Source organism: Lycium barbarum, chromosome 12 (genome assembly GCF_019175385.1).
Source record: "Lycium barbarum isolate Lr01 chromosome 12, ASM1917538v2, whole genome shotgun sequence".
In the NCBI taxonomy this organism is placed as follows: Eukaryota; Viridiplantae; Streptophyta; class Magnoliopsida; order Solanales; family Solanaceae; genus Lycium; species Lycium barbarum.
This window is the reverse complement of record NC_083348.1, coordinates 19,564,308-19,573,195: the sequence shown is the minus strand read 5'-3', so window position 1 is coordinate 19,573,195 and position 8,888 is coordinate 19,564,308.

Genomic DNA, 8,888 nt, shown 5'->3' with positions numbered 1-8,888 from the left:
GGTCATCCCCATGATTGTTTAAATGAGAGCTAGTGTTAATTCAAAGGTTCTGATCAAAACTAGTGTCTCTAAGGGTCAATATACTAGAATCATAATGGTTTCAATATGTCTAAATAACATGGTCAGTAACTTTAGTTGAAGCTAAGAGGATTCTGAGGTTTGAAAAGGTCTTGATTTTGTGAGCAGGGTTTGCTAGCTTGAATGTATGGTCCTGTTTCAAATGATCCTCTTGATTTTTGTGACTCTGTGTACCCTGGACTGTGTTTTGACCTTTGATGACCTTTCCTTGACATTCATTTGGCTATAATGGGAGGGAGTTAAGTATAAAATTGAGAATACTCACATAGCCTAAATTAGTTTTAAAACATGATGTGTATGTTTGTTTAGTACTTGTCAAGATTAAAAGAAGTTAAGAGTCATGCACTAGGAGCAAGAGTCTAGTTTGAAATAATTAAAAATGATAAGTCTATGTTAATATTGATTAAGTGTTTGGGTTATGGTTTACTTAATGAGGTTGTCTGAGGATGTCATAAGGGTTCATAGATAAGGTATGAACCACTTGACATAGAGGGGGTCTTTTAAAGACATCTTAAAGAGGGGATAGGGAAGGACCATGTTTAGCTTTCTTCATAGTACCTGTCCCCCAAATAAGAGGTGTCATGACACACTCTATAAGCCCATGGAGGACATATCTGCTATATGAATGCATTTGAATCTTGGACCTCCCCATTATGCCAAAGGGTTATGCTTCCTGGTCAGAATCTGGAAAAGTTGCCAAAATTAAGAGGTAAGTTTGTATGATGCTATTGATTTTTTTTTTTGGAAAATGGGAGAAGAGATAGTTAATTGAAGTTTGAATGAGTAAGGTTATTCTTGTGCCATTCTATATTTTTGATACTACATCAGTCGAAAGTCATAGTTCCTTTTTTATCATGTATAAGTCCTAGTATAGAACCTGTGTCCCATTTTGAATATTTCACTTATTTTGGTTTAGCTTGAACCTTCTTGATGCTATGTACATTCCTGTGAATTGGTAACACTCTATATTCATCTGATTGGTCATTTGATTCATTAGGCTTGTACTCTTTTGGTTTTGCCCTGCTCATGTGCTGAGTTCATTACACAAATATGTGTCCATCCTGGTCAGCACTGCCTAGATTCATGGGCAGTGTAAGTGCTTGTTTTCTTTGAATAATTATTACACTTGCCTTTTCCATTGCAGGATATTAAAATTAGATGCTTGAATTATCTTGCAGTTGATATATATGTTTGAGTGTATATGTACATATATGTTTCACTTCCATGTATATCTACGTGTGTATATATATGTTTAATAAGTACAGTAAATATTTTCTAACCGGGTTTCCCCTTTTGTTTCTCCTTTCCACTGCATGCCAATTGGGGCCTGGTCTTAGCCTTCCCTCCGATTTCCTGCCATGCTTGGGGTTCATGAAACCCCTTGGATCTTGTGTGGCGTCGGGAATACGGGTGGTGACGACTTTCCCCTTTGGACTGTCTAAATTTACCAGTGAAGCCCAATAGCATATAATCGAATACCTTAACTGTGTAACTTGTGGAAATTTGATATATGTGCACTTGTATTTACATATGTGATAAGTTCAGAAAATTATAAACTAACCGGGTCCCTTTCTTTTTCCTTTTCTTCACTGCATGGCCACTTGGCGTAGTCCAGCCATCCTATTTGGCCAAAGGCCCAATAGGAAAATTCTTTCAAAGATTATTGAGTTCAAGAAAAGAGATGGAAGCTAATATTGTTAACGACGCAAAGAAGGCCCAACCATGGATGAAAATGGCCAATTAGGGGCTTGGTACGCCCCTAGTCTTCCCTTTTTCTTTGCTTATGCATTATTTGTTATATGTAATTGATTGTATCTTGTATTTGTAAAGTTTTAAAACTCATGTATATTATTGGAATCATTATGATTATGAAGTAGTCGTCTTAGGACAACGGTGCCTACGCCGTTTAGTTCGACTTTAGGTCCCCACACGATTTTCAAACCCGAGCTTAGTATAAATGATTTTTGAAAGTAAAAATGGCTAAGTAAATAAATCAATAAAGAGGATAAAAGGGGATTACATCATTATGGAATATTGTCACCGTCTTCTTGAAGAAAAACCAAGTTGACTTTTTAAACCAAAAGAACATTTTCTTTAAAACTCAGTTTCCTAAAACAAATAAAAAGATTTTTGGACCAAGCCCAGTCAAAAAGAAAAAATGAGAATTTTAGGACTAAGGCCCAACTAAAACCACATTTTTGAACCACAATTTTTCAGAAAATGGAATGACTATTTTGGGCTGAGCCCAGTAGCGAAAATAAAGAACTTTGGGGCCAAGGCCGAACTGAAAAACCAATACATCTTCCTAGAATGCACTTAATTAATTTTCAAAAATGAGAAATAAATAAAAATTGGGGCCAAGCCCACGTAAAAAATGCAACCTCTTTATTACAAGTATTGGGCCTTAAGTTTAATTTCAAGGACAAACAAAAAGGTTAGTTTTTTTTTATGTAAAGGCAAAACCTCTCATATATATATATATATATATATATATATATATATGTATCAATTTGTATATATATATACAAATTGAAATCCGTATAAATCATTTGTAAACATAATTTTTTTGGATAAGGACATTCTGAAAACGTATTAAACGGATTAACCTGAACTATGTATGAGTCAATCATGTACAAAACCCATTCATTCCACACTTTAAATAAATAAACTTTTGATATCTTTGCAAAACCACTACTATCTTTATATATAAAAGGAACTAGTTATATCCAAATATTATAAATCTGAACCTAAATAACCTATATGTAAAGGGGATATACTCAATTTATTTCAAAATATGATATGCAACATGACAGACTTTATAGTGCGGGAATAAAAACACTAAATAAGCAGTTCATGCAAATACTCACACATTGGAATTCGAAGGTCAACCGTACAGTACAGATCCTTAATACTAGGGTGCCTAACACCTTCCCTAGGGGATCACCAGAACCCTTACCTAGAACTTTGGATTACGAAGGATTTTTCACGGTGTATGAATAAACCCTTCGAAACCGGTTTTCCCAATTTCCTAAAAATTAGGTGGCGGCTCTTTTAAAACAATGTCCAAAAGAGCACCAACGAGTTCAAAGTAGTTTTTTGAGCGCTAACCCCGCCTGCAAAATGTGAACCGTTATAGATTCCTCAACCAATATCCATATGAACTCCTCCCAGAATTGCCTTTACTTGCACTATTTGTGTTGCATTCTATCATACCATCAGGAGGTGGATTCCAATAGCTGAAATGATATATCATTCTAGGCTTAATCTCTTCTAAGTACTGAATCATAGACGGCAGGTTGGGTGGAATTGACTGTAGTCTTGGATAAACTGTTTGCAGTAGTTGCCAAAGAGTTTTGTTTATTTGATAGACTAGGCTGCTGAATCTCATTACACCTCCATGTTGATGGTGCTTTTTCTCCCCCCCCCCCCCCCCATAGACTCCAGATTATGATTGTAGGGATTGCATGAATTATAGGCTTCAGAAGAGGTCTGCATTTCTTTGTCCACCATTTTGATATCATATATGGAATGTGCTGCCCCACCAGCTCAATACCTGCAAATATTAACAAACATTCTCCACAATTTTGATGTTGTAGGAGAGGTTAGAAAAAGGTGTGACATTGTTTCCTACTTTGGTTCAGTGCAACACCAGCATTTTAATGGTAATTGAATTCCTCTTCTTCATAGTACATCATCAACTGGCATTTTATATCTCCAAGCTCTCCAAAGTATGAATGAGAATTTAAAAGGAAGATGTTTCCTCCTCATCTGGTTTTAGTTATCCTTCTTCATTTCCCTATGTCTCACATATTCCCATGCACTCATGACTGAGAACTTTCTATTATTCTCTACTAACCACTAGCTTTTATCCAAATCATTTGTTAACTAAGGAGGGGGATTAGTATATATTACATGCTACACATACTCTTCTAGTATATATTGTCTTAGAACTTATATATTCCATCCTTCTGTATTGGAAAACTTCTGAACTTCTATTTCCTTCTCCATACTATCTTCAGGTAATACATGGTATAATGCACCAAGGTTAGTCCAATTGCCAAACCAGAAGCTAGAATCCCCTTTTTTTCACTTGCCACCATATCTAATGCTCTAGCAACTCCCTTACTAACCCCAATTTTCTCCAAATAGGAGATGCACCCTTAGCTTGTGCAATCACAGGATGGAGCTTTTTACAATATTTGTTAATCATGAATACACTCCACAGTGAAGGTTTTGTTCTGAGGTTCCACCTTAGTTTACAGAAAAGGGCATTTAACACTTCAAAAAATTATCTGAACCCCAGTCCTCCTTCATCCTTTGGCAATGTTAGTGTCTCCAATTTAACCCAATGCACACCTTTCATGTCACCAGAGTTTGACCAGAAGAACATTGAGAAGATACTGTGCATTTGTCTGGTCACACCCTTTGGAGGATTCATTCCTGATAATAAGTATTCTACCATGCTTTGTAACACATGAGCTATCAATGTTCCTCTTCCTCCATATGACAGCAGTCTCCCTTTCCATGCATGCACTCTTTTGGCAATCTTCTTCACAACTGGATCATAATGTGATATTTCATTTCTACTGTAGAATATTGGATAACTAAGATATGTGAATGGAAAGGAACCTTGTCTAATTCTTGTGATTTGTTTCAACCTTAAAACCAAGCCACTATGCACATTTTCATGAACATAGAAGGCACTCATACTCAGATTCACCAACTGACCAGACACTTTTTCATATCTAGTTAAAACTCTCATACTGAGTGTTGGTCAGCAGACACAAAGAGGATTGTATCTTCAACATATGATAAATGGTTAATTGTTAGACTCTATTTGGGCATGCCATACTCTGCAAACTTTGGCTTTCTGTACAATGCATTCGGTCAACTTGATAAGGCCTCAACAACTAAGATGAAGAGAGTAGGTGATAGAGGATCACCTTGTTTAACACCCCTTGGTGACTTGAAAAAATAATGTACTTGCCCATTCAAGAGAATTGAGTACCAGTTGTTAGAAAGCATCCTGAACACCATGTCAATGAGCACCTCACAAAAACCAAATTTTCTAAGAACTTTGGTGAGAAAGAGCCAAAATACTCTATCATATGCCTTTGTCATGTCCAGTTTTACCACCACATTTGTAGTTTTGGTTCTCTTCTTAATATCTCTGACAATTTCTTGAGTGAGCAGTACATTCTCCATGATACTCCTTCCCTTTAAAAAGGCTTATTGATTAACAAAAATCAATCCTGGCAGCAATTTCACTAAACTTTCATGTAGTACTCTGGAGATGATCTTGTTTATAAAATTGTTGAGACTAATTGATCTCAAGTCTGAGAAATTTGTACTTCATCCTTTTTAGAGGGAAGAATCAGATTTGTGTGATTGATGAACCTTAGCAGTTCTTGCTCCATAAAGAAAGCCTTCACCATATCCACCACATCTAGTTTGACTATCTCCCGGCAGGATTGAAAGAACAACCCTGTGAATCCATCAGGACCACAAGCACTTTCTCCATTCAAGGAAAACACTGCTTCTTTGACTTCTTATTTATATTATTTGATTCTGATCTTCTATGACTAGAGTAGGAACATGCTTTAGCAGACCAAACTTAGAAGGGATTCTATCCTCCTCAAACGGTTTCTGATAGAATCTGATTGCTTCTTGTAAGATTTTCTCTTGATTTGTTATCAGTTTCCATCAGCATCTTAGATATTACCCACCCTGAGTTTCTTTCTTCTCCCCTTTACATAAGCATGGAAGAATTTTAAATTTCTAACTCCATCTTGAAACCATGCCATTCCTGCTTTCTGCCTCCAAAACTATTCCTCCAAGTATAAGAATCTACTAAGGTCTGCCTGCACCCTATGCAGTCTTTCTCTATTCTGCACCGTAAGAGATGTTTCAAACTACTCTTCATGAACTTTGATTACTTCTTCAAGTGATGCTATCTGCTGAAAAATATTGCCATATGCATTTTTGCTCCAACTTCTCGGTGCATTTTTCACCTTTTTGAGCTTGTGATGAAACTTGATAAAAGGATTTACTTCAAAATCTATACACCAGTTTTGCTTGATAACCTCTTGGGAGTTCTCATGTTGGACCCCAAAATTCAAGAACTTAAAAGGCTTGATGATCACCTCAGCAGTTGTTGAGCACTCTAGTTCCAAAGGAGAATGATCATATCCATTTTTTTATCAGATGAGTTACCTTCATGGTGGACAACACATCTAACAGTTTATCATTACAAACCATCTTGTGCAACCTTTTAAAAATGCATGCTTCTTCAGCTCTTCCATTCCACCATGTATATGTACTACCCACATTTCCAATATCCTGTAATCCACAACTGCTGAGACAATGATTAAAATCAGCTACTTCATTGTAAAGGACAGGTAGACCTCCTAACTTTTCTCTTTTGAAGATATGACATTAAAGTCACCTCCTATTCCCCAAGGTAAATCAATTAGATAGCAGCCTAGACAATAGAATCCCATAGCATTCTTTTTTCATTAGCATCATAGGAGGCATAAACCACAGTTATGACCATCTGAAAATTTAGAATTTGATGAAACAACTTTAAAGTTATCTGCTGTTCATTGTCAATCTCCACTAAACCCTGTACATCCTCTGAAAGGAAAATCCAAATTTTACTAGAGATATTGGCAAAAGCTGTTTGCATACCCAACTTTATTCTAAAATTTTCCACTTCTGAAGACTCTTCAAAAGGCTCCATCAGGCCAATTATATTGTATCTATTTCTTCTGTTCGGATTAGTTAACCTCTCAAAATATTGTTGAGTGCTAACTGATCTGATATTCCATAATAAGAACTTATTCATCATGTTTGAAAGAGTTTAGAGACTGCTTGCCTCATTGATAAATGTCTAACTGGGGAATAGGCTCCTTCTTTCCTCCTTTTGTTTTAGTATTGTTTCTCATTTGCCTTGTCTTTCTAGGGGAAATTTTTTCTTCTCTTGACACATGATCAATTTGAACATTAAGCAAATCTTCTTTAAGCTCTGCATTTCTAAGTTCTTGTGGGGAACTGTTTCTTGGAGCCTTTAGAACTGATCCACCAAGTTCCTCTTCACCTGAGGATTTCATTTCAATTTCTGAAGCTGATCTCCATTCATCATCTTTTGTATTATCCTCTTTCCACTTATCATGTTCACCCTTTTCAACCACTGTTTCCTGACTTCTACTTGCCATTTTTTCATCTAATTCCTATCCTTCCTTTGAGTTTGCAGGCTTTCCATCTGACTCTTCTGAACTTTCAACATCTTTATCATCTGTGTTAGCATGGTCTATATTATTATTGAAGGCATGTTATTCTATTTAATCAGTCTTTCTACTCCCTCTTTAGTTGATTCATCTACCTCATTTGTCACTTTTGCACCACTGCTTCTATTTGAATCATTTAGTGATACCCCATTATGATTTTTCTGCATAACATCTGACAGTACTACTGGTTCTTCAACAGGAACACTACTCTCTGCATGTTTACCAAAAGACTTTTCTACCCAAGGTTTTGCTGATTCTTTTCCTGATTTCATCTCAGAGTTACATTTTCCTGAACTCTCCTCCTCCTCCTCCAAGTTGATTACCTATTCATTCTGCTCATCAAGGACTGCAAAGGAATTATTTACTTTTACATTATCAGCATTATGAACTTTTTCCTCAACATCAGATTGAGGTTGATTAAAATTTCTCGTATCATTTACACCCCCCCCCCCAACCATTGATCACTACTTCATGCCCCTCCTTCCTGCTCATATTGTCTTGCTTCCACTTCTGCATTCTTTCATTCTTTCTCCTACTATGATGCCATATATATTTAGATGACACTTCATTATTTATTGCTTTCTTTTCTCCTTTGTCCATCACCTGATTTTTGCATATAGCATCCTTTTTCATCTGCTCTTGTTGTTTCATGTTTACAGCAGTATCACTTGTCTTTGCAGATTCCTCTTCCTTTTTCTCCTTAACTGGTTTTAAATCGGGATGAAGTACAAAGCTGTCACGACCCGACTAGGGGCCATGACGGGTACCCGGGGCTGACTATCGAGAACCACTCATACTATTACTCAATATACTCATCCTACGTTCATTCATTATTCTCATGCTTCTAATCATAGGAAAAACCATTTTCACTTGAAACATATTTACCTTTATATACATGATCCCTTCGGCTATCAAATAGTATATATACAATTAGGAGAAATCATGAGACCATATTACCCACACAAACATATCTACGAGCCTCTATTAGAGTACTAGACATATGGATAGGACAGGACCCCGTCGTGCCCAAAATATATGTACACAAAATACTAATCAATGGCACCTCCAGAACAATAGAGTGCTCTCAAAGTCTGCTGATAGCTCCTACGAATCTGGATCACCTCCCTGTCTACCTGTGGGCACGAACATATCGTCCAAAGAAAAAGGACGTCAGTACGAGCATTGTACTGAGTATGTAAGGCATGAATAAAATGAACATAATAGAGAAATCATAAAACATATGATGAATATATAACCTTCTTAACTTTTAAGAGTGTGTGCATTTTAGTCATATCACATATATCATCACATCACATATACCATCGTCGTTAACCCGCGTCCGGGTAACCATCATACGCCGCCCACTAGTGGTGTCATGTCCGGCCCTCTAGGCACGGTGTAATCATAAGCAGCCCACACTAGCGGTGACATGTCCAGCCATCTAGGCACGGTGGAATCATATCATCACATACATCTCATAAACTCATCAGAAAGCATGCATTAGAATCCCAAGACAATCTATAA